Source organism: Trachurus japonicus, chromosome 1 (assembly GCF_045865225.1).
Source record: "Trachurus japonicus isolate A0001 chromosome 1, Traja_1.0".
Classification (NCBI taxonomy): domain Eukaryota; kingdom Metazoa; phylum Chordata; class Actinopteri; order Carangiformes; family Carangidae; genus Trachurus; species Trachurus japonicus.
In genome coordinates, this window is record NC_140907.1 from 5,713,725 (window position 1) to 5,720,631 (window position 6,907).

Here is a 6,907-nt window from a genome sequence, read left to right on the forward strand (position 1 = left end):
TGAAAAGTGAAAATTTGACTAAGTTCTTTTGGCAAAAGCGTCCCCCAGAACATGTTTAGGAGCACATTTCAGGCCATTTGGAGTCGATTGGTACCCATATTGAAGCACCTTATTTTTTGTCCCATATGTACAAGTGGAGTTGGCACTTTGACATTTTCAGCAACATGCTGAGCTGGCCCTTTGAGGAGTATCTCGGGAAGGCAAGGTCGTAGAGAGATGAGACACACATCAGCGTGTTCAGCGTTGTCCAAATAGGGCAGATGGATCACGCATCTAGGTCTGCAGGACTCCCGCTGCGCAGCTAAAAACCAAATGCCTATCCCAGTCATAGTCTATGCGATCGGTGAAAAGTGAAAATTTGACTAAGTGCTTTTGGCAAAAGCGTCCCCCAGAACATGTTTAGGAGCACATTTCAGGCCATTTGGAGTCGATTGGTACCCATATTGAAGCACCTTATTTTTTGTCCCATATGTACAAGTGGAGTTGGCACTTTGACATTTTCAGCAACATGCTGAGCTGGCCCTTTGAGGAGTATCTCGGGAAGGCAAGGTCGTAGAGAGATGAGACACACATCAGCGTGTTCAGCGTGGTCCAAATAGGGCAGATGGATCATGCTTGTATGTCTGCAGGACTCCCGCTGCGCAGCTACAAACCAAATGCCTATCCCAGTCAGAGTATATGTGATCAGTGAAAAGTGAAAATTTGACTAAGTGCTTTTGGCAAAAGCGTCCCCCAGAACATGTTTAGGAGCACATTTCAGGCCATTTGGAGTCGATTGGTACCCATATTGAAGCACCTTATTTTTTGTCCCATATGTACAAGTGGAGTTGGCACTTTGACATTTTCAGCAACATGCTGAGCTGGCCCTTTGAGGAGCATCTCGGGAAGGCAAGGTCGTAGAGAGATGAGACACACATCAGCGTGTTCAGCGTGGTCCAAATAGGGCAGATGGATCACGCTTCGATTTCTGCAGGACTCCCGCTGTGCAGCTACAGAACAAATGCCTATCCCAGTCAGAGTCTATGCGATCGGTGAAAAGTGAAAATTTGACTAAGTGCTTTTGGCAAAAGCGTCCCCCAGAACATGTTCAGGAGCACATTTCAGGCCATTTGGAGTCGATTGGTACCCATATTGAAGCACCTTATTTTTTGTCCCATATGTACAAGTGGAGTTGGCACTTTGACATTTTCAGCAACATTCTGAGCTGGCCCTTTGAGGAGTATCTCGGGAAGGCAAGGTCGTAGAGAGATGAGACACACATCAGCGTGTTCAGCGTGGTCCAAATAGGGCAGATGGATCACGCTTGTATGTCTGCAGGATTCCCGCTGCGCAGCTACAAACCAAATGCCTATCCCAGTCAGAGTATATGTGATCAGTGAAAAGTGAAAATTTGACTAAGTGCTTTTGGCAAAAGCGTCCCCCAGAACATGTTTAGGAGCACATTTCAGGCCATTTGGAGTCGATTGGTACCCATATTGAAGCACCTTATTTTTTGTCCCTTATGTACAAGTGGAGTTGGCACTTTGACATTTTCAGCAACATGCTGAGCTGGCCCTTTGAGGAGTATCTCGGGAAGGCAAGGTCGTAGAGAGATGAGACACACATCAGCGTGTTCAGCGTGGTCCAAATAGGGATGATGGATCGTGCCTCTAGGTCTGCAGGACTCCCGCTGCGCAGCTACAAACCAAATGCCTATCCCAGTCACAGTCTATGCGATCGGTGAAAAGTGAAAATTTGACTAAGTGCTTTTGGCAAAAGCGTCCCCCAGAACATGTTTAGGAGCACATTTCAGGCCATTTGGAGTCGATTGGTACCCATATTGAAGCACCTTATTTTTTGTCCCATATGTACAAGTGGAGTTGGCACTTTGACATTTTCAGCAACATGCTGAGCTGGCCCTTTGAGGAGCATCTCGGGAAGGCAAGGTCGTAGAGAGATGAGACACACATCAGCGTGTTCAGCGTGGTCCAAATAGGGCAGATGGATCACGCTTCAATGTCTGCAGGACTCCCGCTATGCAGCTACAGAACAAATGCCTATCCCAGTCAGAGTATATGTGATCAGTGAAAAGTGAAAATTTGACTAAGTGCTTATGGCAAAAGCGTCCCCCAGAACATGTTTCGGATCACATTTCAGGCCATTTGGAGTCGATTGGTAGCCATATTGAAGCACCTTATTTTTTGTCCCATATGCACAAGTGGAGTTGGCACTTTGACATTTTCAGCAACATGCTGAGCTGGCCCTTTGAGGAGTATCTCGGGAAGGCAAGGTCGTAGAGAGATGAGACACACATCAGCGTGTTCAGCGTGGTCCAAATAGGGCAGATGGATCACGCATCTAGGTCTGCAGGACTCCCGCTGCGCAGCTAAAAACCAAATGCCTATCCCAGTCATAGTCTATGCGATCGGTGAAAAGTGAAAATTTGACTAAGTGCTTTTGGCAAAAGCGTCCCCCAGAACATGTTTAGGAGCACATTTCAGGCCATTTGGAGTCGATTGGTACCCATATTGAAGCACCTCATTTTTTGTCCCATATGTACAAGTGGAGTTGGCACTTTGACATTTTCAGCAACATTCTGAGCTGGCCCTTTGAGGAGTATCTCGGGAAGGCAAGGTCGTAGAGAGATGAGACACACATCAGCATGTTCAGCGTGGTCCAAATAGGGCAGATGGATCACGCTTCTAGGTCTGCAGGACTCCCGCTGTGCAGCTACAGAACAAATGCCTATCCCAGTCAGAGTATATGTGATCAGTGAAAAGTGAAAATTTGACTAAGTGCTTTTGGCAAAAGCGTCCCCCAGAACATGTTTAGGAGCACATTTCAGGCCATTTGGAGTCGATTGGTACCCACATTGAAGCACCTTATTTTTTGTCCCATATGTACAAGTGGAGTTGGCACTTTGACATTTTCAGCAACATGCTGAGCTGGCCCTTTGAGGAGTATCTCGGGAAGGCAAGGTCGTAGAGAGATGAGACACACATCAGCGTGTTCAGCGTGGTCCAAATAGGGCAGATGGATCACGCATCTAGGTCTGCAGGACTCCCGCTGCGCAGCTAAAAACCAAATGCCTATCCCATTCATAGTCTATGCGATCGGTGAAAAGTGAAAATTTGACTAAGTGCTTTTGGCAAAAGCGTCCCCCAGAACATGTTTAGGAGCACATTTCAGGCCATTTGGAGTCGATTGGTACCCATATTGAAGCACCTTATTTTTTGTCCCATATGTACAAGTGGAGTTGGCACTTTGACATTTTCAGCAACATGCTGAGCTGGCCCTTTGAGGAGTATCTCGGGAAGGCAAGGTCGTAGAGAGATGAGACACACATCAGCATGTTCAGCGTGGTCCAAATAGGGATGATGGATCGCGCTTCTAGGTCTGCAGGACTCCCGCTGCGCAGCTAAAAACCAAATGCCTATCCCAGTCACAGTCTATGCGATCGGTGAAAAGTGAAAATTTGACTAAGTGCTTTTGGCAAAAGCGTCCCCCAGAACATGTTTAGGAGCACATTTCAGGCCATTTGGAGTCGATTGGTACCCATACTGAAGCACCTTATTTTTTGTCCCATATGTACAAGTGGAGTTGGCACTTTGACATTTTCAGCAACATGCTGAGCTGGCCCTTTGAGGAGTATCTCGGGAAGGCAAGGTCGTAGAGAGATGAGACACACATCAGCGTGTTCAGCGTGGTCCAAATAGGGATGATGGATCGCGCTTTTAGGTCTGCAGGACTCCCGCTGTGCAGCTACAAACCAAATGCCTATCCCAGTCACAGTCTATGCGATCGTTGAAAAGTGAAAATTTGACTAAGTGCTTTTGGCAAAAGCGTACCCCAGAACATGTTTAGGAGCACATTTCAGGCCATTTGGAGTCGATTGGTACCCATATTGAAGCACCTTATTTTTTGTCCCATATGTACAAGTGGAGTTGGCACTTTGACATTTTCAGTAACATTCTGAGCTGGCCCTTTGAGGAGTATCTCGGGAAGGCAAGGTCGTAGAGAGATGAGACACACATCAGCGTGTTCAGCGTGGTCCAAATAGGGCAGATGGATCACGCTTGTATGTCTGCAGGATTCCCGCTGCGCAGCTACAAACCAAATGCCTATCCCAGTCACAGTATATGTGATCAGTGAAAAGTGAAAATTTGACTAAGTGCTTTTGGCAAAAGCGTCCCCCAGAACATGTTTAGGAGCACATTTCAGGCCATTTGGAGTCGATTGGTACCCATATTGAAGCACCTTATTTTTTGTCCCATATGTACAAGTGGAGTTGGCACTTTGACATTTTCAGCAACATGCTGAGCTGGCCCTTTGAGGAGTATCTCGGGAAGGCAAGGTCGTAGAGAGATGAGACACACATCAGCGTGTTCAGCGTGGTCCAAATAGGGATGATGGATCGTGCCTCTAGGTCTGCAGGACTCCCGCTGCGCAGCTACAAACCAAATGCCTATCCCAGTCACAGTCTATGCGATCGGTGAAAAGTGAAAATTTGACTAAGTGCTTTTGGCAAAAGCGTCCCCCAGAACATGTTTAGGAGCACATTTCAGGCCATTTGGAGTCGATTGGTACCCATATTGAAGCACCTTATTTTTTGTCCCATATGTACAAGTGGAGTTGGCACTTTGACATTTTCAGCAACATTCTGAGCTGGCCCTTTGAGGAGTATCTCGGGAAGGCAAGGTCGTAGAGAGATGAGACACACATCAGCGTGTTCAGCGTGGTCAAAATAGGGCAGATGGATCACGCTTGTATGTCTGCAGGACTCCCACTGCGCAGCTACAAACCAAATGCCTATCCCAGTCAGAGTATATGTGATCAGTGAAAAGTGAAGATTTGACTAAGTGCTTTTGGCAAAAGCGTCCCCCAGAACATGTTTAGGAGCACATTTCAGGCCATTTGGAGTCGATTGGTACCCATATTGAAGCACCTTATTTTTTGTCCCATATGTACAAGTGGAGTTGGCACTTTGACATTTTCAGCAACATGCTGAGCTGGCCCTTTGAGGAGCATCTCGGGAAGGCAAGGTCGTAGAGAGATGAGACACACATCAGCGTGTTCAGCGTGGTCCAAATAGGGCAGATGGATCACGCTTCAATGTCTGCAGGACTCCCGCTATGCAGCTACAGAACAAATGCCTATCCCAGTCAGAGTATATGTGATCAGTGAAAAGTGAAAATTTGACTAAGTGCTTATGGCAAAAGCGTCCCCCAGAACATGTTTCGGATCACATTTCAGGCCATTTGGAGTCGATTGGTAGCCATATTGAAGCACCTTATTTTTTGTCCCATATGCACAAGTGGAGTTGGCACTTTGACATTTTCAGCAACATGCTGAGCTGGCCCTTTGAGGAGTATCTCGGGAAGACAAGGTCGTAGAGAGATGAGACACACATCAGCGTGTTCAGCGTGGTCCAAATAGGGCAGATGGATCACGCTTCTATTTCTGCAGGACTCCCGCTGTGCAGCTACAGAACAAATGCCTATCCCAGTCAGAGTCTATGCGATCGGTGAAAAGTGAAAATTTGACTAAGTGCTTTTGGCAAAAGCGTCCCCCAGAACATGTTTAGGAGCACATTTCAGGCCATTTGGAGTCGATTGGTACCCATATTGAAGCACCTCATTTTTTGTCCCATATGTACAAGTGGAGTTGGCACTTTGACATTTTCAGCAACATTCTGAGCTGGCCCTTTGAGGAGTATCTCGGGAAGGCAAGGTCGTAGAGAGATGAGACACACATCAGCATGTTCAGCGTGGTCCAAATAGGGCAGATGGATCACGCTTCTAGGTCTGCAGGACTCCCGCTGTGCAGCTACAGAACAAATGCCTATCCCAGTCAGAGTATATGTGATCAGTGAAAAGTGAAAATTTGACTAAGTGCTTTTGGCAAAAGCGTCCCCCAGAACATGTTTAGGAGCACATTTCAGGCCATTTGGAGTCGATTGGTACCCATATTGAAGCACCTTATTTTTTGTCCCATATGTACAAGTGGAGTTGGCACTTTGACATTTTCAGCAACATGCTGAGCTGGCCCTTTGAGGAGTATCTCGGGAAGGCAAGGTCGTAGAGAGATGAGACACACATCAGCGTGTTCAGCGTGGTCCAAATAGGGCAGATGGATCACGCATCTAGGTCTGCAGGACTCCCGCTGCGCAGCTAAAAACCAAATGCCTATCCCATTCATAGTCTATGCGATCGGTGAAAAGTGAAAATTTGACTAAGTGCTTTTGGAAAAAGCGTCCCCCAGAACATGTTTAGGAGCACATTTCAGGCCATTTGGAGTCGATTGGTACCCATATTGAAGCACCTTATTTTTTGTCCCATATGTACAAGTGGAGTTGGCACTTTGACATTTTCAGCAACATGCTGAGCTGGCCCTTTGAGGAGTATCTCGGGAAGGCAATGTCGTAGAGAGATGAGACACACATCAGCGTGTTCAGCGTGGTCCAAATAGGGCAGATGGATCACGCTTGTATGTCTGCAGGACTCCCGCTGCGCAGCTACAAACCAAATGCCTATCCCAGTCAGAGTATATGTGATCAGTGAAAAGTGAAGATTTGACTAAGTGCTTTTGGCAAAAGCGTCCCCCAGAACATGTTTAGGAGCACATTTCAGGCCATTTGGAGTCGATTGGTACCCATATTGAAGCACCTTATTTTTTGTCCCATATGTACAAGTGGAGTTGGCACTTTGACATTTTCAGCAACATGCTGAGCTGGCCCTTTGAGGAGTATCTCGGGAAGGCAAGGTCGTAGAGAGATGAGACACACATCAGCGTGTTCAGCGTGGTCCAAATAGGGATGATGGATCGCGCTTCTAGGTCTGCAGGACTCCCGCTGCGCAGCTACAAACCAAACGCCTATCCCAGTCACAGTCTATGCGATCGTTGAAAAGTGAAAATTTGACTAAGTGCT